This window comes from Cornus florida, unplaced genomic scaffold (assembly GCF_030987335.1).
Source record: "Cornus florida cultivar Cherokee Brave unplaced genomic scaffold, ASM3098733v1 CherokeeBrave_3.0.0_Hap2_Chr06, whole genome shotgun sequence".
Classification (NCBI taxonomy): Eukaryota; Viridiplantae; Streptophyta; class Magnoliopsida; order Cornales; family Cornaceae; genus Cornus; species Cornus florida.
This window is the reverse complement of record NW_026775576.1, coordinates 38,851,243-38,875,906: the sequence shown is the minus strand read 5'-3', so window position 1 is coordinate 38,875,906 and position 24,664 is coordinate 38,851,243. Positions and strand designations below refer to the sequence as shown.

Below are 24,664 nucleotides of genomic sequence, written 5' to 3'. Positions count from 1 at the left end.
TACGAGTGATTTTCGATGCCAAAACAGATTTTTTTTTAAAAAGCTGTGAAGTAACCCCCCTCAAAATATGATTTTCTACACAACCATGATCAAGTCACTAAAATGCCCAAAATGCCCTTATGCACATATTTTGCAAAAAGAAATGAAAATGTAAGAAACTAAAAGTATGCACTGCATAAAAAAAAAAAAAAAAAAAAAAAAAAAAAAAAAAAAGAAAAAGAAAAAGAAAAGAAAAGAAAAGTGTGTTTGACCCTTGATCTCATTACATACATATCAAATAAGTCTCAAATAGTGTATTTAAGTACACTTTACATATCCCAAATGAAAAATACAAGTTTTGACATTTCAAACCAAAAAAAAGTAAACACATGATAACACTCGCATGTAAACAAAATACGTCAAAAGTACCCCAAGCTACCAAGCAAACCTAGGGATGCACAACAAGGGTGAGTAAACAAGTTACTCGTAAGAAGAAGTACATGCGCATACCATAAGGTTTCAAATGTTATGCAAGCTTAATATAGACGAATATAAGGGATCAAATTACCTACAATATATATATATATATATATATATATATATATATATGCAAGAAAAATAAATAAATTGTAAGAAAAAATATATTAATTAAAAATTTTAACCAAATTTATATTCGAGTTACTACTCCACACCTTTTAAAGAAAGATATTGGGTTGAAGTTCCTTATACTTTAAAATTCAAAATCAGATTTATGTCCTAAATAACTTGTGTGTAAGCGAGTTTTTTTCGCAAAAGTAAAAAACTAAAATTAATTTTTAAAAATTACTATTATCTTCTAACCTAATATAAATTTCTTTTAAATGTAATTTGCCAAAAATGTCCCACCCAAACTAGTGCCAAGTTAAACCAGGAACTATATGCCAAAAAGCAACCAATATTCTCTGAGGCGGCTTCCTTGGGACAAAAAAACCAAAATCGTGTTAAACATGGCACTTTCTTATGGTGGACCAAGTCAATACGAATTTAATCCATACCTCATGCATATCTTTTAAATATCATGCCAAAATTTGTATAGCTGATATATATAAAACTATATTTCAATAACAATGTGTAACATCTTACGGTTTTTACATTCATTTAATTAATTATGGAGTTTCAACAAACATATTGAAGCCTTAATATTAGAAACACTAATTATTATTATTATTATAATATTAGAAACACTAATTATTATTATTATTTTGAACTAACATATATCAAGGCATTTCCTATGTCCGGTCCATGAAGCTTAGGCCTCCATGAGTAGATCAGGTTATTAACTGTTTTCATAGATTAATTGTTCATTTGTTGGAAACAAATTCTTTGATGGTCTAAAAATAAAGGTGGCATGATTCTACTTATATGTAAATTTTACTCACTGTGAGCGGTTCAATTTGGCCCGCAATATTCAGCCTATTTTATTTTTATTTTTTATTTTTTATTTTTTATTTTTTTTTGTACAGAATATATTGGATCATTATACTAGACTATGTGAAAACAAGAGTTACGCAAGGTGCAGAAACAGTCAGTTGATTTTAATTGTGATTAACTGCCTTAATGACTTAGATCTGATTATTAGGTCAACTTGCTCAATTTATGATTAATTAAATTATATAATCAATTTAAACATCAACAATCACAAATATATGAAAAGTAAAGCAAGTTCGAGTTAGAGAGATTGTACTAGGATTTTAGTGAGAAAACCCCAATTGATAAAATACGTCAACTGTTATGGGAAAAATCTCGTAGACTGTGCAGTCCAAAGTAAATCAATCCACTATGTTTGAAACAAAGTATATCGAACTTTGACTCTGGTTCACACCCAATTGTTCTACACCACACCAACCGCTGACGATCCTTTGGCTTTGTGACTCCCCGTCGAACAGCAACTTGATCTCAGGCTTACACTTGATATTTGTAAAAGAGTAGCAGGTAGATCAGATAACACTCCTTGAATGCTCTAACCCTTTCAAAGTGTGACTGCGTTTACTTCTGTTCTTCAAGTTCTGAACGCGATTGTAGAACAATTAAATCCTGCTGATCATCTGGAATATCTGAATCTTTAATAAAGCTCCAATTCCGATGAGATAGAGAACACTACAACTAAATCACTCATGAATATATATGTGTGCTCTCAAAAATAAATTCAGAATAATCAGATTTGATTTTCTGAATTTTTCTCTCTCTAAAGGCTTTCTCAAAATATAGAATTGATTTTCCCTAAAGCCGTGAATAAACCAATGCATATGACATGGTTTATATAGAGGTTTTGAAAGTCCTAATCCCTCATAAAATATGATAAATTTCGTGTATAGGACGTGGAAGGAAGCTGGGATTAAAAAGGAAACATCAGAAGATGGTAACTTGGAAACTTGATGCATCCAGGACTTTTTGAACCGGTTCAGCCATCTTGAACCGGTTCAAGATGGACAGTAAAGAATCCCACGGATTCTTAAACCGGTTCAGCCCTCTTGAACCGGTTCAAGATGACCAGTCTTGAAATTTTGTAATTAAACTTGTTCTGAACCTTCCAAAAACCCTTCCTAACTGTTCTCACTACCTCTCAACCTTCTTAGAGCATCGTTCTCATTATCTCGGAGTGTAGTATATCATGAACACTTAAATTTCTTCACATCCTCATCCGATCTTCAATCTTTGTAATTTTGAACTGAAAAATTACAACTCGATCGGACTTATTTTGACAACGAAATAAGCCAATTACAAAATATATATATCTCACAATCTCCCCTTTTGGCAATTTCGTGACAAAACCCTAAAAACAATTCAGCAATATACCTAAGCAGGAAAGTAAATTACATTGAATGTTAAAAGAAATAAAACGCGGAAATTTTTCTTCAACCTCATGAAGGTTCAACACATGTAGCAACCTGTAATCTGCACATTAACTCAAACACAACTACCCGTGAAGCTTAATCAAGAAAATAAACACAAGCATAAAATAGCAAAGCCTGAAATAGCAAAACGAATAATGCCTGAATATTAATGCAAGTTAAACGTGCAATGATCAATGGTTCTCCCCCTCAATGCAAAAATTTATCTCTCCCCCTGAATGATGAAACACTAAACTCTCTCCCCCTTTTTGTCACAAATTAACTAGGGGTGCACACGGTCCGGGTTGGACCGGATTGGGAGTATTTTAGGAACAAACCATTTATAACGGTTTCACTATTTTTGAAACCTGACCGAACCATAATATTCATGGAACCAAACCAAACCAAACCACGAAAAACCGGTTTGGTTCGGTTCGGTTTGTCGGTCTCAGTTGATTTTCTTTTTATTTTATTTTAATTTTGAGGGGGCAAAGTTTTAAAAAATAAATAAATAAAATATCAACTAACATTGATATAATAAAAAATAAAATAAAAAAAAATATTAAGAAGAAAAAAGGAAAGAAAATTGAGATATATTTGAAAGGAAAGGAAAGAAAATTGAAATATATTGGAAAAGGGGAATTTATATTTTTTAAAAAGAAATTTATAAGGAATTTAAAGAACAAAAGAAAGAAAGGGAGCACGCGAGAACTTTAATTGATTTAGGTTTTATGATATGATATACATATATAAATATATATTATATAACATAGTAACGGTTCGGTCCGGGCTGGTTCGTTCTAGCACGACCCTAAACCAAGACCGGATCGAAAAATTACGGTTTCATGATTTTGGGCCCAGAACTGGACCAAACCGCTATATAACTAACCCAAACCGCCTAATTCAGTAAGGTTCGGTCTGATTTTTCAGTTTACTGGATTTTTTGAACACCCCTTAAATTAACAAGGGTTTCAAGGAAGAAAAATCCTAGTAGTAGGAAGCAGCCAACTATATAAATCTGATAAATCGAAACCAATGAGATTGTAGAGTTCAAAAGATTATACGAATCAACAGAAATAACCAAAATCAATACTTTGAAGTTTCACAAACTTAGTAAGTGTAGTAAAATCACCAACAAGTTCCAAAAACATATGATCTGTCAATTGTTCAGATTTCAGATAATAAATCAATGATAATACATATCCTTAGTAATCAAACAATCAACATCTGCAAAAGACATTTTTTTTTTAACTCTCTTTGTGCTCTATTTTTCTTTTTGCACATTGGCGGCTTTCACACTTATGGGCAGCTAGTTCTTTCCCTTATTCCCATTTATTTCAAGTCAAGGTAGCTTTCGAACAAATCCCAAAGGTAGCCTTTTCCATCTCACCTTTTTCAAAACAGCAAATTTATTTTCTTTCTATTTCAAAAACTTTTTTCATGCCAAGCTATTTTTCAATTTTTTCCTTTTCACTCTTTTGGTCTTAAACACATAAATCAAGTTTAAATTCCAAGATAATGATCAATCATATCAACATTATCTTTGACCAAAATAATAACATCATACACAAGTAAAAATACTATCAATGATTCATTTATTATACGAAATAAGTAAGCAAAACCAATTTCATCAATTCATAGTCATTGTATGCTTTCCACAGACAATCCATGTGTCATTAATCTTCTTGTGTTCAACATACTCAATCAATATGGTTTGCTTCACTTCCCAAAAACATAATCTAAACTCTCAAGATATGCATGAAGATCCTTTTTAGACTATGTCTTTGCAATGCATCTAATCAAGACAACAGACACCAATAAATTTCCTAAAATGAGAAAACTTTGGAGCATTTAATGGTTTAGTGAGAATATCAGCCAAATTCTGATCAATATGCACTTTTTCCAAAGACACGACATTTTGTTCAACAAGTTCCTTAAGAAAGTGATGTCAAATGTCAATATGATTAGTCGTAGAATGTAAAACTGGATTCTTTGAAATGTTAATTGTACTAGTATTATCACAAAAGATAGAAATAGTATCTTGATCTACTCCATAATCCAGAAGCATTTGTTTCATCCAAAGCAATTGTGTACAACAAGTTCCAGCAACAATGTATTCAGCCTCACAAGATGATAAATATATGTAATTTTGCATCTTCCTGTACCATGAAACAAGAATAGTACTAACATAGAAACAACCACCTTAAGTACTCTTTCTATCATCCTTCTTTCGAGCCCAATCAGCATCAGTATAGCCTGCAATCTCAGAGTTAGACTCAGAAGAATAACGCAATCCATAATTCAATGTACTATTGACATAACGAATAATGCACTTGACTGCAAGAATGTGTTGTTCTCTAGGATCAGCTTGATACCTAGCACAAACACCTACACTAAATGAAATATCTGGCTTAGTTGCTGCCAAATACAATAAGCTACCAATCATACTCCTATACAAGAAATGATCAACCTTGTTAGGATCAGAGTCACTATCTAATTTGGATAAAGTACTCATAGGAGTTTGAATATGCTTTGAATCTTTCTGATGAGCGCTGAAAAGTGCGTATTTAAATCCCTTAAGCGAGGGTATTTTAGTCCATTTATCTATCTTTATTTACCCGTTTTAGTACTTATTTGTGTTTTTGTCTATTTCAGGTCAATAATGTTAAAACGAGCTAAAAATGGTTTCTTAAGGCCTTTTTGGAGTCAAACTAAGTCTTTGTGAGAATTTGGAGCAAAAGGAGGCTGATGTTGAAAATCTGCCAAGTGAGATAGATCTGAGAAAAGTGAGATCGATCTGAGAAAAGTGAGATCGATTGAATCCAGATCGATCGACGAAAAGTGAGATCGATCGAACTGTTCGCGAAAGTTGTTAAAAAGCAGATCTGAATCTCATTTCAAACCAACTCGGGTAGAACTTGTAAGGGAAGATTCTAGGGCCGAGTTCTCACATATTTGGGCTCTCAAAGCCTTGTATATAAGAGGGATTCAACCATTTTTGTTAAGAGATTCATATTTTAAATTGTAATTTCTATAGTTTCATTAGTTTCTCTCTATAAAAAGTTAGAGATTAGGGTCAGAAGAGAAGAGGGAAGTGGAGGCTCATCTCAAGAACACATTTTTAGATCCACATACTCTCTCTCTCTAGAGCTTCAAAGAAGAAGAAGAAGAAGGTGGAGCCATGTTTGGGGATTGCCCTTGAGGGTTTCATGACCACATCCACCTCCTCCATGATTGACTAGATCTACACTTAGGGCTTGGATGAGCCCTAAGTCTTGTGTAATCTAAACCCTTGTATTTCTATTTTTGAGGATTTATATATGTATTGTTGTGATTAGTGCTTAGCCTTGTGATGGCTAAGCATGGGTTTTCATTGAATGGGTTTGTCAATTAATTTAATGGATTATTCTTATACTTGATGGGTTGTTCTACAATTTAATTCATGCTTGTAGGTAGGTAGACAATCTATACTTGATTTGATATTCCATGGCTTATTATTGCAAATTCCATGATTCTCTAAATTGATGTGTGCTACAATTGTTACTAATTTGATGGGTTGTTCTACACTTAGTTTATTTGTTAGTTAGGTAGACAATTCATACATGAATTTGATGGTCCATGTTTAATATTGCAATTGGTAGTCGCATTTTGTTCATAACAATGTATTCCTTATTAATGGAAAGCAAGTGGTTAATTACATGAGCTTAGTGGTAATTCCAACACCCTAAGACCTCTCTTCATATCTCTTAAATCCCTATCTCTCACTAGTTTATTTTAATTGTATTTTAATTAATTGAATTTTAATTTAATTCAAACAATCAATCTCTCATTTGCAATCTTGTGATCCACTAGAGTCGAAGCTAAATTCCAACACGTATACTCCCTTGGGACGATCCCTACTCACTCTTGCTACATTAGTAGTTGTGGTGGTAGTGGTTTTTATAAATTTAAACTTGACTTAAAAGTGGTTTTTCTTGAACCGCATATTCACTACATTATTTTGGCATATACAAGTGGCCATCGTCAAATTTTGGCGCCGTTGTTGGGGATTAACGGTTTTGTTGGAATTAGACTAAACAATAGTGTTCATTTGATTGCTTCTATTTTTATTTTATTTTTCATTGTATATTATTTTCTCTTGTTCTCAATATTATTTGTCAATTAGGTACTTGACTACAAGAAAGGCAAACTTTGGATCTTAAAGCGATCATTGGAGCTTAAAGATAGCATTGGAGTTTGAAGTTGCTTAAGGACCTTTGTGAGCATTTCTTGAAAATCTAGTACTTTAATTGTTTCACTTTTTTGCATGCTTGTGATAGCCCTTGTTTGGACTTATTATATTGCTTAAATCTTTGTCCAAGTATCGGCCCGTGTGGAGGCTATTATTTGTTGTATTTGGATTTTGAATATGGATGGAGCCATTGTTTGATCCAAGTTTTGGAAAAAATTACTTTCATTCACCTTATGCTCCTCTATTATATTTTAATCCTTATGAGATTGAGTCCAATTCATTTCAACATGCATCATCTCATTATGGACTTGATCACTCTTTTGATCCTCCTTATGACTACTACCCTCCCCACCATTTTATAAAGAACTATTTTCATCACCTTAATCACCCGGATTTGAAGAAAAAATGTTAACTTTACTTGATATGTATATTTCACAAACTCCACTTATTAATTCTCATTCTCAAACTTTAGCCAAGCTTGAAGCTTAAGTTGAGCAAATTGCAAGTACTCTTTCTCCTCAAGAGGAGGAGGAAGAGGTAAATGAAAAAATGGCAAGAACTTCAATGTATATAGATGAGGATGAGGAGAGTGAGGAAGAAGTAGCAAGTGAGCTAATGCCTAGCACTCTATCTTGTATAGAGGAGGAAGTGGCAAGTGAGTTAGTGGCTAATTCAATAGAGCATAACATGATTAATAAGGACTTTCCTTGTTTTGATCATGATTTTATCTTCGCCGTTGATACTTTAAAGAGTGAGGAGATGTTGACCACTATAGAGGTAGGAGAGGAGGAGGAAAAACTTGTTGAAGAGGGCCTTCCTTCTATTATCTTCAAAGACCATCTTGAGACATGCCTTTTTAAAATGTATAAAAATTGTGGTGTTGACCTTGAAAGCTCCAAAAATGAAATAAACTCTCTAATGGACTCCTTAGCTAACTTGGAAGGTGAGGAGATGATGATTTTTGAGGAAGAGAAAAAGGATGAAGAGAAGGTGTTTCTTGATCTTCCAATTGAGTCTTTGAAAGACTTTGCCTTGCCAAGTGTAAGGCCGCTCATCATTGATTTTTTTTTTCAAGACCGTGGATGAAAGGAACAATATCATCTCTTTCATTTCTTTTCAAGTCATTCTTTTGGAGGATGATTTCATTGTCATAAGTGGGACTTTAAATGAGAAAAGTGAAAAGAGGGTTAATAAGGATGTTTCATATCCAGTTTTTGATACGTTTGACTAGTAAGTCGAACCAACGTCTTGCTAGAGACGTTAAACACTAGTATTCGTAGAGTTTTAAAACTCTATTCCTCCCTCATTTCTTTTTATTTTTCGTTCTTTTGTACATTCTTCCATTCATTTTTCAATCTCTATTATTGTTACCATCATTGGGGCTTAGCATAGGATTTTCTGCACTTTCATCTCAAAATTAGGCATTTGGTGCCAGTTCGATCGATCACAAGTGTCTATTCGATCGATTGAACCTCTCTGTAGTCAATTCTCTGCAGAAATCAGCTCTCTATGTATCGAGCGAATTTCATTTCAGATCGATTTGAGTGTTCCAAGATCGACCGAGATTTTTCTCAGATCGATCTTCATTCCATACTTAGAAATTTTTTTGGAGCTTTGCATTTTTCACCTCTCTGTGTATCGATCAAGCTTGTCTGCAGGTTTTCACATCTTCGATCGATCGAGCTTAGATCGATCATCCTTAGATTGATCACAGCTTTGCCCCTTTGACTTTTTGACTTTTTCTTCTTTCTATTTTTATTTTATTTTATTTTTCATTTTCTTTTACTTTTGTTGTTTTCTTTTATTTTATTTACTTACTTTTCTCTTGTGAAAAAAAAAAAAAAAATTCCTCTTTTTGTATAATTTATTTCATTGCATGTTTACTTCTTGCATTTTTATTTACTTGCCTGTTTATTCTTGTTTGTGTACATATTTGTTATGTCTAAAAAAAATTTAAAAATAAAAATAAAAAAATAAAAAATAATAATTTTTCAAAGTAGTATTCCGTCTTGCTAGAGACGTTAAACTTAGCACCCACATGACACATTGTGTCTTTTATCTCTTGTATGGTTCATGTTCATTTGCATTTTTATTTCTTTATTTTTCTTGCATGTTGTTTCATTGTACATACTTTCATAAAATATAACCAAAAAAATAACAAAAAAAATTGTTGCATTCTTTATTTTCTTGCATTTTCATTTCTTACATGTTTATTTGTTTTATTTTTGTGTGTGTGTGTTGTTTTGTCTAAAAAAAAAGAGTTTTTTTTTTTTTTTTTTTTTTTTTTTTTTTCATTTTTCATTCTTTTGTTCTTGCATCCTTTTTTACTTTTTGTTTTTTCATTTCTTACATTGTATATATTCTTTCATTGCATTTTACCTTCTTTATTTTTCTTTTTATATTTTGTTTATGCATTTGATTCCTTGATTTTCTTGCATTTTGTATATACTTGCTTTCATAAAATGAAAAATACAAAAAATTGTTTCACCATTGTGCCTTTATGTGCAGTCATGCATACTTTCATACTTTAGATTAGGGCTTGATCTCATATCTCTCTTACATCTTGTGCTATATTACCTTAGAATGCATGATTTGATTATTCTTATCCCATTTAATATTTGATTTGAGTTTGCTAGTGTGGTTATTCAAATAGGTTGTTGATTTCAAGTTTGGGGGAGACCCTTTTCATATTGGATCATTGCCGGGCTTCATGTCTTTGCCACCACGGTATATTCTTTCCATCTTTTCCATTATTCTCATTGCACATTGAGGACAATGTTCGATTTAAGTTTGGGGGTAAGGTGTCTTTGTTGCATTCTACTTAAAGTTGAGTTTTAAATGCATGATTGAGATTTGAGATTGATGTTAGCTATGATTTTGATCTTTTGAGAACTATATGCTTAGAATTTAAAAATTACTTGACTTAAGAGTTTAATACTTCTTGTATGCCTTGTGGATGCCATTTAGGTGTAAATTTTTTGAAAGATTGATTTCATGCTTACATTTGTGGTCCACATCATCCTGATTTTGTGATTGTTTTGAAATTCACTCTAGGATTCTACACTAGCACAGGCGCACACTAGTATTCATTTGTGGGGTACATACTTTGTTGACTATTGAATTAGTTATATTCAAACTGGGCTAGTAGTGCATTGAAAGCTTTCATCTTGATAAAAGTGGATAACAAATCCTTTTCATTAAGTAGCCGGGATTTTAACCTCATCAAGCACTGAATTTCTCGCGCCGAAAGGTGGAAGACCCAAATTCTAGGTTAATAATTGAACTTACTTGAAAAAAAAAAGAAAAAAAAAAAAAAAAGAAAAGTTGCAAAAGTAATAAAAAGTGAGGACTTCTCCCAAAAGGTGAGAATTGGGAAATGATTAGATGGAGGTTGTTTTGATTTGTAGCCTAGTTGATTTGAGCTTGTAAGTCCTTAAGGGTGTTTGAACACCTAGTGCCCTAACGCCGTCTGGTTTGGGAGTCATTGACCTAACGTTCGACCTCATGGATCGCTAGAAAGCTTAATAAATCAACACATTGCACTATGCTTGTGGCGATCCTGGATTTTTTAACGCAGTGTGTCCTGTGATGACCCGAAGCGGATCCAAAATGCGGAAGCAAAACGAAACCAAGTCCTTAGAGATGTATATCATCCCTAAAACACAAGAATGGCCCTTCAAGGAATTTCGAGACTCAGCGGAAGCAAAATGAAGACAAGGGTATCAAAACCCTACCAAAAGAATGACCAAGGGTAAAATGGTCATTTTACCTTAAGAGGAAGGAATTTGAATCCCAACAAGTCAAATGAGATCAAAAACATCCAAAAACATTCTTTGGTAACTTCACATGAAGTCTCAAGGCCAACGGAAATGAAATCCCAGAAGAACCCTATCCCTGTTCGAACCAAATTCGACACCTTCTCACTAAAATAAGGATATCATGAGCTAGGAAAAGAATCTGAAACTAAAATTCATACCATTGGAAAGCTTATTTCGATACGGTCAGTTTAGACTCAAGAACGGACCAATTCAGAGTTAAAACGAAGAAGTTACATCAGTTTGAAGTTGGAAGTCCAAAACTGAAAACTCTGGAAGACTTGAACCGGTTCAACATTCTTGAACCGGTTCAACATTGGCAGTACGCTCAAGCTGAACCAAAATGACACCTTGAACCGGTTCAACTATTCTTGAACCGGTTTAACTTGAACAGAACACCCAAAATGCAGCAAAAACAGTGTTTTAGCAGAAAAATGAGTTTGCGACACGGTTTTTGAGGTCAAGATGACATTTTCGGAAAAATGTCGTGAAGAAACTCCCCCTAAAATCACATTTTCTATGTGGCGGAGTCAAGAACGGAATTTATTTCCCAAAGAAAATTTCCAAAATGCCCTTAAGCTGAATTTTTCAACAAAAAGGTGAAATAAGTCCATAGGAGGCTCAAAACACAAACGAAAGGGGTTTTCATGACAACGATCATTCACACAAACGTAAATAGTGATTTTGAGCTCACGAGAATGGTTCGCGGCTCCCGAAAATGGCTGAGTCAAAATCCGACCCCCCGACGGCCAAAAAGGCGAAAATAAACTTAAAATGGAAACTTTGAAAACCAAAATCAACAAATAACTTCAAATGACCATTTGGACCTTGGTCACACTTTGTACATGATTAATGAGACCCTATGAAAAAATAAAAATGAAATTCCCACACCCGATGCAAACATGGTGAAACTATTACTTGACATTTTTCAATATTTTCATAATATGTCATGAAATCATAAGTCTCATAGGATACAAAATACATGACATTGGCCTCCGGCCTCATCTTATACATGTTGAATACATTGTAAGGAGTGCACTCATGTACACACTACATATACGGAATCAAATATACACATTTTGACAAATAAGGTTACAAATGGCATTCTAAGCCAACCTTCACAAGATGGAAACCTCCAAGTCCACAAACCATCCAAGCATAATGAGAGTCTCAACTTTAATTCCTGAACCTGAAAAATGTCCCCACAACGTGGTTGAGTAACATAAAGCTACTCGTAGGAGATGAGCATGCATCGACCTAACTTTTTACAATTTTATCACCTTAAGGTGGAACATGTTAAAGGGGCTCATGCCACCTAACGTCTATGTCAAATGTGACCTAGGGAGCATCCTAAGCTACCTAATATCATTTCTAGCACAAATCACATCATTCGTGCAATTCAAGTAACATGGGAGCATGCTATACAAAGCAACAAGATGTAGATTCTCAAGGTCACTAACTTGAAATCTAAAATGCTAAAACAATTATAGTGGATCATGCCACCTAAAGTCTATGTTCCAAATGAATCTATAGGATCATTCCGAAGTCACATTTGAACAACAAAGCACAAATCACAATATCTACGCAATTAACCAACATAGAAGCGTGCTACACAAGTATCAAGATATAGATTCTCAAGGTTACCACCTTGAAATCTAAACAACTAAATATAACAATTTAGTACAATTAGAATTTCAAATACCACACATCAAGACATAGATTCTCTAAGTTATCAACTTGAAATCTAAAAGTGTGAAAATAACTAAATATAACAATTTAGTATGGATGTACTTAACAACATCAATCGCCAATAGCCAAAACCACAAGTCACAATTAAACATGATTGTCAACTTGGAATTGAATGCGAAATCAAATAGTGGAAGACTTAGACATCACGTCTCGGATTTCCGTCGAGAACTAAATGGTTATTCCGGGTATTAACCCGCTGGGAAGACCACCCTAGTGCGCACTATCTCAATTGGGGAGAACTCATACCTCCCGCACTAGAGCCAAACTCTAGCCATGTCACTTGTAACAATGTCCCAAGACTCCAAAATAATCAAATAAGTTCACAACTTATACGTAATTTATATAATGCACGAAAATCACCTTCTATGCACAAGTAGGTCGAAACCACACAATCCATGCCTTAGAGTTTCAATTCTAAAATGGCATATATAATGTCAATTACAAAGTGTGCAATTCATTACACATGGCATCAATATATTCCATAAAGAAAACATGTTCTTATAAATATAAATATAACAACAAAGTTGTTCAATACTCAAAACACAACAAAGTGAATACATAACAAGTTCAAGCCCATGATTTGAATATAGAAATAACTTCTAAAATACCAATAGATCCATAAAGCAATTGGATAGAATTTAATTAAACAAGATAATCAAATTCTCTAGATTTCAAATCAAATTTGAATAACCTCAAATTAATATATGTTAAACAACATAGCATGCTCATTACATATATCAAATCAAAAGTGTCAAATGAGCAAGATAACATCATATAGAATTTAATTAATTTAAATTAATCAAATCTCTAGATTTCAAAAGTTATTCAAATGATCCCTAATTAACATATATCAAGCACCAAATCATGGTCATACCATATCTCAAGTCTAAAATGGAATACAAGTAAAATACAATTTACTAGAATTTAAATCAAATTAAATCCATTTAATCTCTAGATTTAAAAATTTATCTAAATTATCCCAAATTAATATATATCAAAGATCAACTCATGGCCATGCCATTTATCAAGTCTAAAATGAGTTATATGCAAGATATGATAAATCACTAATTTCTCAAATTAACAAAATAGATGCATACAACTTATAAAAGCATCAATAGCATGCAAGAAACAAAAATATAACCCTATAACATCCCCTGCCTCATTAGAGAAGAGTCTCTCTAGAATCCAAGGCAAATCAACACAAAATGGCAAACCCTTCTAGGGTTATGTAGAGGAGGATGAGTGGAACAAAAAGTGTTCCAAGCTTCAAGATCTAAGGTGAGTGGAAGGCCATCAAAAATCAAGGTCAAGGCCTAAGGTTTCAAGCTCCATCCATAGAGGCTAGGGTTTTCTTTACAAGAGAGGGAAGAGATAGAAATGAAGTGTGAAAGAATGTGAATGGAGGAAATAGAAATCCTCTAGTCACTATGTGGTCTTATACCAAGGTCAACACATACAAGTTTTGGTCAATTGCACAAAAACTCCTCTTAACAACATAATTCCAAAGTGGCCCAAAAATTAATTGCAAGACTTAATTTGGAGCATACACTTGTCACTCATCCAAGGCTCTATCCTAGGCTTAATCTCAAGCCTACACTTGTCAACCATCCAAGCTAACAAGTGCACCAATCCTAAGCCAACAAGTGGTTGAATCTCCACCCTCCACATGTCATCATCTAAGACATCAAAGTGTTTCCACACAAATGTCAATAAGTGGACCAATGAGAGTGTGACACTTGTTACACTTTTCAAAAATTACAAAAGGTCCTTTTTAAAAATATCTTCCAAATTAAATTACAAAATGGTCCTTAAGACGAAAAATAATTACTTTACAGTAATTACACAAATGACCCCAAAAGAAAGAAAAATTACAAGTGTGCATCTACACCCCTAAGGAAGAAAGACCACAACTAGCATGCTTTTCTACAAAAGTAAAAAGGGTAAATTTCTGTAAACCCTCAATACTTCCAAAAAGTGATCATAAAACCCTAACCAGTTTTTAAAACCCCAAACAATATAACAACGTTATCATTTTACTCCAACTCTGTCAATTGGGGCCATTAACCCAGCACGTGCTTAACAATTGCTTTGACAATTTGACTTTTGTGACGAAAATACCCCTGTTGTCACATGTGCCAAACAAGTGATGTGTATTTAAATATGTTATACCAACAATACCCCAAAGCTTGTAATAGTAAAAACTCACCAAAGTTACTTCACGTTTTACTCATCTTCTCTCCCTCCTCCATGCATATTGCAGGAAGTCCTAGAAGCTGCTCGAGCCGCCGTGTTTCCTCCATTATAGGAAGCAGTGGAAGTGATTTTGAAGTTTGACAGTACCACTAAGTTCACACAATGGATCGGCCAAGATTCCACAGTACTGTACTAAAAAAGGCCACGCCTATGATTCGTTGATGATCTAATTAATTCTAATTATTAACAATCATACGACACTTCCTTGTACTGCATTTACAACAAAAAAATTCAACTTTCACAATCTTTAAATCTAGAAAGAAAAAAAAAAAAAAAAAAAGTAAAATTATGATTTAGACATCACTTTTAAACTCACTATCATCACTAATTGATTTTTTGGGGTGCCACTAATGTAAGTAAACATGTCACTAACAGTCGCCCTCATTAAAAAAAAAAAGCAGAAAAGTTTTTCTTAAAGCGAAGTTATCCAGCACATAGATTTGCTTGACAGTGTGTTAATTGTAGAAGGAGAAAAATGATATATTCGGGGATAAATTTGGTGATAATAGTGATTAGATTCGCTGTGAGTGCGATGTTCATTGTATTCGTCTACACCAGGCTCATTTGTGCTCAAATTCAATTGAGTGCGTTCAGACATTCCTTTCCTATGGCCGGCCTCTAGATCTGATATGAGCACAGTAAGCTCTTGTTCACTTTTGATTTATCAATAAATTTGAGATTCTTTTGTGAATTATTGAACCATTTTATCTTTCTTTATCTGGGTGTGTTTTTTTTTTTTTTTTTGGGTAAATCTTAATCTGGGCATGTTCATTTGGTGCGGACTGAACCAGAGGGAGGAACAGGTCGCCGGTGATGATGTGTGACTGGTTCGGCGGTAGGATTGAACCGGGATTTGGCAGAGAGGACAGGTTACCGGCGACTATGGCAGATTCTGGCGAGTTTGGCGGCGAGATGATAACCAAAACGGCAGTCTTCAAGGAGCCGCGGTGAAAACGCACCGAGGCCGGTGACCAGGGATTGGCCCGGGGGTGATGGCAACAGCGTCAATGGAAGAGGAGCAGAGAGATAAAGGACCGGTGACAGTAAGAACGATAACAGATTTTATTATTTATTTTATATATATATTTTTTGTTACAGCATATTATCAGAAGCAACAGAACCCGAATCTCAACAACAGAGAGCAAATCTATAGCCTGTGGGGAGAACAGAGATAGGAGAAAATACAGTGCCCATAAATCATTTTTTTTTTTGTTATAGGATTCAAAAATCAAGAGGGTGCTAACACTGAGACGAAGCTCCAAAAAAAAAAACACAATTGTTTTGTTCTAAAGGATAATATTTAATTTCAAAAATGTGATTTTTTGGTTTATTAAATAAAAGGGAATATAATAAGGATAATTTAGTCATTTCATATACCCTTAACGGCTAATTGGCAGAGTTGAGGTAAAATGATAACGTTATTATATTGTTGGGGGTTTTAAAAACTGGTTGGGATTTTATGATCACTTTTTGAAAGTATTGGAGGTTTACAGAAATTTGCCCAAGTAAAAATACACATAGTATGGAATTTAAATATCATGAATGCATGCAAAACCGGAATCAAATCCGAACATGAAAAATGAGGTTATTCCAACAAAGTGACAATCGAGAAAAAGACGAAAAGTGAATAGTGTCACAAAAGTGAAAATATGAAAATGACTCGGTCCTCAAAGGAAGTCGTCAAACCAAAGGAAAGAGTATCGGAAACCATTCCCGAGCACTCAAGATGACACTAAGTGACGAGAAGCCGAACCCAAAAAAGAAAGATTAACGAAAAGAAAATATATATATATATATATATCCGTAAAAATCAAAGGAAAGAAAAGGAAGGAAAATGACCGGGTCATTACAATGCTTCCATCTTTGATCCTCTAGGTTAGTAAAAAAAAAAAAAAAAATCGAGTGAAAAGAATAAGCGTACCTAGATCAATAAAGTTTTAATAAAAGGTCCACTCTTTGTCTTAATGATCGGTACTAAATTTATATGATAGGTTGAGGGTAAGGATGTGATCATTTATTTAGTTGGCTTAGATAGCAATATATTTGATGCCGGTCCACTCAAAAAGGATTCTAGTATTGTTTTGATTTGCTTAATCATTTTCTTGCTGTGTAGATGACCATACTTGCTTGCTTGGAAATGGTTGAAAAATTGCATACTTGAGGTAGTTTTCTCCCGATGCTTGTTTGCAATATTGGTGCCTCTTTTGTGAGAATGAGCTTAATGTTTGTGGGTATCATTTCTGGAAACCCTCACGAGACTTCACTCGTCCACTAGGGGTAACCTAAGGGTTTAAAAGGCTTGTTGCATGTGCTAAATGCAATCGTGTTCCCTACAAAAGTGGCGTTATCCTTTTATTGCTTTTTATTTCATAGTTATATAGTTGTTCATTTCATTCCTTTACTTTGTAGTTCATTGCTAGGGACTAGCAATATTTAACTTTGGGGGTGTGATAAGCGCTGAAAAGTGCCCATTTAAACCCCTTAAGCGAGGGTATTTTAGTCCATTTATCTATTTTTATTTACCCGTTTTAGTACTTATTTGTGTTTTTGTCTATTTCAGGTCAATAATGTTAAAACGAGCTAAAAATGGTTTCTTAAGGCCTTTTTGGAGTCAAACTAAGTCTTAGTGAGAATTTGGAGCAAAAGGAGGCTGATGCTGAAAATCTGCCAAGTGAGATAGATTTGAGAAAAGTCTGATAGATTTGAGAAAAGTGAGATCGATCTGAGAAAAGTGAGATCGATCGAAGAAAAGTGAGATCGATCGAACTGTTCGCGAAAGTTATTAAAAAGTAGATTTGAATCTCATTTTAAACCAACTCGGGCAGAGCTTGTAAGGGAAGATTCTAGGGCCGAGTTCTCACATATTTGGGCTCTCAAAGCCTTGTATATAGGAGGGATTCAACCATTTTTGTTGAGAGATTCATATTTTAGATTGTAATTTCTATAGTTTCATTAGTTTTTCTCTCTAGAAAGTTAGAGATTAGGGTTAGAAGAGAAGAGGGAAATGGAGATTCATCTCAAAAACACATTTCTAGATCCACATACTCTCTCTCTTTAGAGCTTTAAAGAAGAAGAAGAAGAAGAAGATGGAGCCATGTTTGGGGATTGCCCTTGAGGGTTTCATGACCACATCCACCTCCTCCATGATTGGCTAGATCTACACTTAGGGCTTGGATGAGCCCTAAGTCTTGTGTAATCTAAACTCTTGTATTTTTATTTTTGGGGATTTATATATATATTGTTGTGATTAGTGCTTAGCCTTGTGATGGCTAAGCATGGGTTTTCATTGAATGGGTTTGTCAATTAATTTGATGGATTATTCTTATATTTGATGGGTTATTCTACAATTTAATTCATGCTTGTAAGTAGGTAGACAATCTATACTTGATTTGATATTCCATGGCTTATTATTGCAAATTCCATGGTTCTCTAGATTGATGTGTGTTACAATTGTTACTAATTTGATGGGTCATGCTTAGATTTGATGGGTTGTTCTGCACTTAGTTTATTTGTTGGTTAGGTAGGCAATTTATACATGAATTTGATGGTCCATGCTTAATATTGCAATTGGTAGTCGCATTTTGTTCACAACAATGTATTCCTCATTAATGGAAAACAAGTGGTTAATTACATGAGCTTAGTGGTGATTCCAACACCCTAAGACCTCTCTTCATATCTCTTAAATCCCTATCTCTCACTAGTTTATTTTAATTGTATTTTAATTAATTGAATTTTAATTTAATTCAAACAATCAATCTCTCATTTGCAATCTTGTGATCCACTAGAGTCGAAGCTAAATTCCAACACGTATAATCCCTTGGGATGATCTTTACTCACTCTTGCTACGTTAGTAGTAGTGGTGGTAGTGGTTTTTATAAATTTAAACTTGACTTAAAAGGCTTTTCTTGAACCGCACATTCACTACATTATTTTGGCGTATACAAGCGGTCGTCGACACTTTCATACCAAACTTCTTAACTAACTCCTTTACATATTTTGATTGAGATATGAAAATTCCATCATCAAGTTGTTTCACTTGGAGACTTAGAAAGTAAGTCAGTTCACCAATCATGCTCAATTCAAAAGTTTTACTCATAGCTTTAGAAAGTATGAACAAGGTTATCACATGTAGCACCAAAAACAATATCATCAACATATATTTAAGCAATAAGAAAATATTTTCCTTTCCTAAAAATAAACAATGTTTTATCTGCTCCTCCTCTTCTGAAGCCCTTGTACATTAAATAAGAAGTTAACTTCTCATACCATGCTCTAGGTGTTTGCTTTAAACCATAAAGATCATTTTTAAGATGAAACACAAAATAAGGATTATGAGGATCTATAAAACCTTTTGGTTGTGCTATATAAACTTCTTCCTGCAAGATAACATTTAGAAAAGCACTTTTAACATCCATTTGAAATAATTTGAATTTAAAATGACATGCAAGAGCAAAAAGAAGTCGAATAGACTCAAGTCTAGTAACAGGTGCAAAAGTCTCATCAAAATCAATTCCTTCAACTTGAGTGTATCCTTGTGCAACTAATCTAGCTTTATTTCTCATCACAAGACCATGTTCTTCAAGTTTATTTTTAAAGATCCGTTTGGTCCCTATGATATTAACATCACTAGGTCGAGACACTAGTTCCCAAACACCATTCTTCACAAATTGAAGTAATTCTTCTTGCATAGCCATAAGCCAATCAGAATTTTGAAGAGCTTCATCAACATTCTTAGGTTTAAATTGAGCCATGTGACATGAGCGAACAATATCATGTACAATGCATATGTGTCCTACATCATCACGGACTGTACTCCTAGTACCATGCTTATCCCATGGACTTATCACATTGTCAATTGGATGACTCAATCTAACTCTAGAACTGCTAGATGTGGGAATATCTAAAGATGGTGCCGAAATTCCTATAGGTTCATCAATGGTGACCTTTAATTCCTCATCCTCATCTTGTTCAACCTCTTCACCTTCTCCACCTAAATCCTCAACTCTTTCTTCCTTATGAATTGTAGGTTTTTTCATTTCTCCTGCAATTTCAAAATTAGTTTCTTCTTCAACAAGTTGAGAAGAGGTTATCTTAGATTTTGTATCATCAAATACAACATTTATAGACTCCATAACCACTTTGGTTCTAAGATTAAAAACTATAAGCCCGACTGGTTTGTGAATTACCCAAAAACACACCTTCATCACTTCTAGAGTCATATTTTCCTAAGTGTTCCCTATCTTAAGGATATAACATTTACTTCCAAAGACTCTAAAGTATCTAATAGTGGGCTTCCTATCATACCACAATTCATATGAAGTATTGTTAGTTCCAGGGCTAAGATAAACTCTATTTAGGATATGACAAGCAGTACGTACCGATTCAGCCCAAAAATGACTAACAATCTTATTCTCTTGAAGCATAGTACAAGCCATACCTGCAATTATCCTATTTTTCCTTTCAACTACACCATTTTGTTGTGGTATTTTAGGTGCTGAAAATTCATGCTTAATGCCATTCTTATCACAATATTCAATAAACTTCTTGGGTTCTAATTCACCTCCATTGTCGCTCCTAATCCGATTAATTCGATATCCCTTCTCATTTTGAATAAGTTGGCAAATAGACCTGAAATTCACAAACGTATCAGATTTTTCCCTCAAATATGCAACAAAAGTAAATTTAGAAAAATCATCAACCATAACAAGAAAATATCTTTTTCCTCCAATGCTATTAGGTGTTATGCGACCCATTAAATCCGTATGAATCAACTCTGAAGGTCGAGAAGTGATTTTATGAATAAGTCTCTTATGTGACACTCTAGTTTGTTTTCTTAATTGACATGGTCCACATATTTCATTCTTAGGCATTTTCAATTTAGGCAAACCTCGAACAAGATCATTGTTAGACAAATTCACAAAATCATTATAATTCACATGTCCAAGTCTTTTATGCCATAAAATAACCTCATCAGTAACTGCAGAAAAACACATTAGTGAAGGATCTGAAAACACAACATAGCAATTATCAGAAGTTCTAGTTCTTTTCAAGATGCATTCACCTTTATCATTAGTTACAAAACACCCTTGTTGAGTAAAATTGACTTAAAACTCCTCATCACAGATTTGACTAATACTCAACAGATTAGCAGCTAAGCCTTTAACATATAGAACATTGTTTAACACCCCAATTTCTGGAAATTTGATTTTACCTTTACCACTTACAGTAGAAGCTTTACCATCACCAAAAGTAACAGTACCAACTGAACATTCTTTAAAAGTGGTAAATAATGTTCTATCCCCTATCATATGCCTAGAGCAACCACTATCAAAATACCAACTACATAGACCAAGTGCTCTAAGTGCAGTGTGCATGACAAGACACTTAAAATTCTCTTTCTTTACCCAAACAATTTTAGATTCATTATGCAATGATTTCCCTATTGTTCTAGGCAAAGTGTCACAAGGCTCAACAGTCCTAATCATCTTCTTCTTCAAATTTGAACTTTCTAGATTTTTCAAATTCTTCCCTAGTTTAATTTTTCTTTTCTTAAACTTATACTTAATATGCTCTTTTTCACCACAAAAATGACATGTTGAAATAAGTTTAGGAGAATTAGAAATAAAAAAAGTTTGGTTTCAACTTCCAAAAAACCATCCTTCGATTTTTGAAAATACAAATCCTATGAAGTTAATGCCAAATCTTTTTTACTCATAACATTTCCAACTACGCCTTTCAACTTATCAATTTTGCAAGTGTAAATATCAACTTTCTAAAAATACTGTTTTGATTTAACAAATTCACTACTCAAATTATCAATTTTAAGTTCCAGTGATTTATTAACCAAATTTACCTTCTTAAGTTCCTTTTCCAGAAAATCAATCTTATGAAGAAGATTTAAATTTTTATGGCCAATTTCTTCCAAATTTTTATTAGAGACAAAAACTTCTAACTTATAAATGTCTCTATCAAGTTCCGTAAGATTCAATTTTTCTAACAAATTTTCAAAATCCTTTTTGAACTTAGACCATCCAATTTGTATGCTTGTGATAGAATCAAAAACAGAAATTAAAGGCAACACATCAACAAATGAATTTTCAGACATGATGCAAAAATCAACAATTAATTAACAATTATGATCTGATCTACTCTGTATATCAAGTAACCCGCTCTGATACCAAATTATGAAAACAAGAGTTATGCGGGGTGTGGAAAGAGTCAGTTGATTTTAATTATGATTAACTCTCTTAATGACCTAGATCTGATTACTCAATTTATGATTGATTAAATTATACAATCAATTTAAACATCCACAATCACAAATATATGAAAAGTAAAGCAAGTTAGAGTTAGAGAGATTGCACCAGGATTTTAGCGAGGAAACCCCAGTTGATAAAATACGTAAACTATTATGGAAAAAACCTTGTGGACTGTGCAGTCCAAAGTAAACCAATCCACTATGTTTCAAACAAAGTATATCGAACTTTGACTCTGGCTCACACCCTATCGTTCTACATCATACCAATCGCTGACGATCCTTTGGCTTTGCGACTCCCCGTCCAATAGCAACTTGATCTCAGGCTTACACTTGATATTTGTAAAAGAGTAGCAGGTAAATCAGACAACACTCCTCGAATGCTCCAACCCTTTCAAAGTGTGACTGCATTTACTTCTGTTCTTCAAGATCTGAATGCGATTGTAGAAGAATTAAATCCTGCTGGTCATCCAGAATATCTGAATCTTCAATACAGCTCTAATTCCGATAAGATAGAGAACACTACAATTAAATCACTTATGAATATATATGTGGGCTCTCAAAAATAAATTTAGAATAATCAGATTTGATTTTCTGAATTTTTCTCTCTCTAAAGGCTTTATCAAAATATAGAATTGATTTTCCCTAAAGTCGTGAATAAACCAATGTACATGACATGGTTTATATAGAGTTTTGAAAGTCCTAATCCCTCAGAAAATATGATAAATTTCGTGTATAGGACGTGGAAGGAAGCTGGGATTAAAAAGGAAACATCAGATGGTAACTTGGAAACCTGATGCATCCAGGAGTTCTTGAACCGGTTCAGCCATCTTGAACCAGTTGGCTGAATCGGTTCAAGATGGACAGTAAAGAATCCCACGGATTCTTGAACCGGTTCAGCCCTCTTGAACCAGTTCAAGATGACCAGTCTTAAAATTTCGCAATTAAACTTGTTCTGAACCTTCCAAAAACCCTTCCTAACTGTTCTCACTACCTCTCAACCTTCTTAGAATATCGTTCTCATTATCTCGGAGTGTAGTATATCATGAACACTTGACTTTCTTCACATTCCCATCCGATCTTCAATCTTTGTAATTTTGAACCAAAAAATTACAACTCGATCGGACTTGTTTTAACAACGAAATAAGCTAATTACAAAATATATATATCTCACAGACTTTGTTCTTGTTTGAACCTGATGTGTATACCCTAAGCTTACTATAGACTTTGTCGTTCCCCTCACCTTGTCATTAGTCCACATCATCGCCAGATGGTTGCCAAGTTTTGGTGCCAACACATACACAATGTTGTGTTAAAAAAACGAAAAAAAAAAAAAATTAATAATAATAATAAATACGTGAATGTTTAAAAATAAAGAGTTAATTATAATGACACCACCTAAAGTTTAGACAAATATCACACAAAGACACTTTTTAAAAATAATTATCACTATTGTTACAAATGTCTAATCCATTTTTTACTCACACCCCAAATGTTACTTTTCATAGTGTAAAATACTTTTTTGCATGTAAAATGACATTCTCGTACGTGCTTAAGATCCTTCATCAAGTTGTGAAAAGCCAGATAGAAGGCTTGATTTTTTTGCATTTGAAACATCTCTTGCTACGAGAAGAGAAGTCCTGTTATCTTCAAACTTGTGAGCGACTTTCCGCGGTCAGATCGCCAAGCCAAACTTAGAAATGGGTCATGGTTTGCTAGAATTTCGCTACTTAGCTCAACAACTATCACCTTTGTGTTGACTTACTAAAGGGCTCTGTATAAAATGACATTTCTACCCCCCCATCTCCTCATTTTCTCACTAAATACACACACACACACACACATATATATTTGTAGCTTTTTTCATGAAATTGAGAAAATCTAGAAATTTAAGCTCAAATTTATTTTTTTATATAAATAATAATGTTAACACTAAATAAAAATTTAACTGAATATTAAATATATTAAAATTTTAAATAAATTATATATAAATAAATCATGAAAAAACTTAATTTACACAGAGAAGAGGAAGAGATAGAGAGTGAAATTAGCGGGGGTTTAAGAAAATGAAAGACAATAAAAGGATAACAATGCTAGGAATTTCATTCAAAAAATTTTTACCAAACATATTTTCTATTATTTTATTTTATTTTTATTTTTTCTTAGTTGGTGGTACTCACACACACATGTCTTCACTGAGGCTCGAACGCTTGACCTCCCTTTGGGAAGTAGGGGCTTAATACCGCTAGGTCACTAGCGTATTGATTATAATTTCTCTTTTAAAAAATTCAACAATAGAATCAAACTGTTTTGGTTTTGATAGAAATAACAGCACACATTTTCAAAACTTGTCATTTTCACAGAAATGAAAGCACAACCAAAAATGAAAACCACAACATAACCAAAAAGGCCTTAGTATTTTTGCTGTTACATGCATACAACAGCCCACTATGTGTGAGTTGTGTAAACGGAATAAGTTGTGGAAAGTTGAGTTTTAAAAAAACAATTTATG

The 24,664-nt window shown here is 33.6% G+C and overlaps 1 long non-coding RNA gene across 1 annotated transcript; it reads left to right on the top strand.

The window, feature by feature from the left end:
* Window positions 1-15,117: 15,117 nt before the first annotated feature.
* LOC132311342 (uncharacterized) lies at window positions 15,118-18,224 on the top strand. Its single transcript, XR_009482931.1, has 2 exons — window positions 15,118-15,535; window positions 15,689-18,224. It is a non-coding gene; the product is annotated as an uncharacterized LOC132311342 (long non-coding RNA).
* The last annotated feature ends 6,440 nt before the right edge of the window (window positions 18,225-24,664 follow it).